This window comes from Trachypithecus francoisi, unplaced genomic scaffold (assembly GCF_009764315.1).
Source record: "Trachypithecus francoisi isolate TF-2019V2 unplaced genomic scaffold, Tfra_2.0 Lachesis_group9, whole genome shotgun sequence".
In the NCBI taxonomy this organism is placed as follows: Eukaryota; Metazoa; Chordata; class Mammalia; order Primates; family Cercopithecidae; genus Trachypithecus; species Trachypithecus francoisi.
In genome coordinates this window covers 30,297,574-30,300,505 of record NW_022681474.1, presented here as the reverse complement: position 1 = coordinate 30,300,505, position 2,932 = coordinate 30,297,574, and positions in this window count along the sequence as shown.

Sequence of the window (2,932 nt, the reverse complement as noted above, 5' to 3'; positions counted from 1 at the left end):
ATAAACATTTATCAAAACATCACATTGTACCCCACAAAAATATACAATTGTTTTTTGTCAATTAAAAATAAATAATATTTTGGCCGGGTGCAGTGGCTCACACCTGTAATCCCAGCTTGGGAGGCCGAGGAGAGTGGATCATCTGAGGTCAGGAGTTCGAGACCAGCCTGGCCAACATGGTGAAACCCTGTCTTGACTAAAAATACAAAAAAAATTAGCCGGATGTGATGGCGCACACCTGTAATCCCAGCTACTGGGGATGCTAAGGCAGGAGAATCGCTTGAACCCAGGAGGCAGAGGTTGCAGTGAGCCGAGTTCATGCCATTGTACTGCAGCCTGGGCAATAAGAGTAACAGTCCGTCTCAAAAAATAATAATAATAATAAAATAAATAAATAAATAATATTTTCATATTTCAAAAAGGACATGACCTTATACGAAACAAGCCCTAATGCTCAACTTGGAGATCCTTTTGGCAGGCTCCTAATGATTTGACCAACATCAATGCAAAATGAAAATTTTTTTTTTAGTCTGGACTAATTGTCATGAAACAAACCTCTAGGGCATTGGACAGAACAGTTATATTTTGTGAGTTTTAAAATTTTATTTTAAGCGTGATACTTTATTAAATAGTAAGTCTTTTTATGGCATCTGTCAATTTTTAAAATATTTTTTTATTGGCATTATTTTGGGTTAATATTTCCCTCATTTAGTGTTCTGTATTATGAAATTTCTATATCAGGTGCACATTGTTTTTACATGTTGCAGTATATAATTATGTCATATATTATGGCTCATAATAATAAATCATGCATTTATTACTTTTTTTTTACAGAAAACCTCTGAAACTTTTAGCATAACTCTACCACAAAAAATGATTCAATGTTTATTATGATAGAAATGATTCAGTATTATTATAGGCATTCATTATTATTGAAAGATATGTAATGAAATGTTAGGAAAAATACAGAATAATATAATTTTGGGAACTCATGAAAATTTCTAGGAATTTTGATTGCATATTGCTGAATCTTGAAGATTAACCTGTCGGGAATTTGGAAACACCAGCATGGAGCACAAGCTAGATTCAGGCCACATGCTCCTGCACTCCCCTTTGGCAGGAGTATTTGTGCACAAACCACATAGTTCAATACAGCGGTCCAGCCTGGCACGCATGGCAACCATGTCCAGCTTTGGGACATTTAGGACACGCTTGCAACGGTGCCTGTGCATCTTTACTGAACCGCAGGGCCTCCTGTGAGTGCCTCACCTAGACTCTCAAAAAGCATGTCATCTAGGGGGAAAAAAAAAAGAACTGGCAGTGGAGAACTTTGCCAACACAACTCTCTCTGTGGTGGGCAGCTCTAGACAGGGCCATTGGGGCTTAGACTTCCTGACTTTTCCCTTCCCTTCCCTTCCTTTCCCTTCCCTTCCCTTCCCTTCCTTCCTTCCCTTCCCTTCCTTCCTTTCCTTCTTCCTCCCCTCCTCCCTTTCCCTGTCTTCCTCTCCCCTCTCCTGTCTTCCCCTCCCCTCCCTTCCCCTCTCCTCTCCTCTTTCCTTTTCTTTTTCCCAGGCTGCTCTTGAACTCCTGGCCTCAAGCAATCTTCCCGCCTTGGCCTCCCAAAGCGCTGGGATTACAGGCATGAGCCTCTACGCCCATCCAAGACATAGCCTTTCAGAAGATGAATTAAGAGAGTCTTGAGTTTTTCCCAAGAGTCCTGGTCCATTATCTTTATTTCATTAGCAAAAGGAAACGAGTCAAAATGGCAGAAACAAAAGATGGATCAGGAAGCAGAATACCGAGTAATTAGAAGCATGATCTTTGACGTTGGAAAGACCAGTTGAGTTGAAATTCTGCCGCTTACTCAGTGGCCTTGGGTGAGTTGACTAACCCCTCTAAGCTTCAGTTTCCTCATTGGTGAAGATGGAAAAATAAAAGTTATATTAGGATTACTAAGAATGTTAAATGAAATATAACACATGTAAAGTGCTTAGCACAAAGTACTTAGTAACTGTTGGCAATGATAATCATTTCTATTGCTTATTATTACTGTAGAAAATGTGTGGCATGGAGGCTTAACTGACTTGTGCAGGTGGCCTTCAACTTTCAGTTCTCTAGCAACCAATAAAAGGAGGGAAATAGAGTGAGTTAGTACAGAGAGGGAAAGTCTCTCAGCATCTTAAAATAAAAACAAACCAGTTGCCAATGAGTATAACTGATCCTGGTGCTAAGAGCAGAAAGAATTTTCTCCCTTAGGATTTAATGGGGCAGGCATGGAGTGAGAGAGTGAACAGCCTCAATAATATCCTCCCAGTGAACATGGCAAAGAGAGTTTCTCATAATAGCCTAATTACTGGATAACTGTCTTGAGTTTTTCAACTATTTAGGATAAGTCCATATAGCATTAGGCCAAAAAGAGATGCACTATTTCTGTCCCAGTACAGCTAAAGAAAACATTTATTGATGAAGTGCTACTTAAATTTGCACAAGTTATTCATCAATAAATCATGTGCAAATGTGATATTCTTGGCCAGACAGTAAATTGCCTGGAATTCTTATAGTTCCCACAGGTAAATAGTCTTCACATAGCCAATAAAAGGAAAAGCATATCTATAAATGATTTCAAGGTTTTTGACACAGATAAATATTTTATATGGAGACACAAAATGATATTAAAAGTCTATGAAATGCAAAATTGAGTATCTCTAGGTAATCTCAAAATAAATACACCTGACATTTTAATTTATGAAATTATGGCTTAAATGTAGATTTAAGCTAGCAGAGAAATGTTCATGTTGACCTGAGTTTCTGTTTACCATTTTCCAAGTAGAGTAATGTCTGTGATTGTTGGAAAAAAAAAGATTTAATGAGCTCATTATACCCAAAGAGGTCAATGAACTATAGCTTATTCTTCGTCCAGAGCTATGAGCTC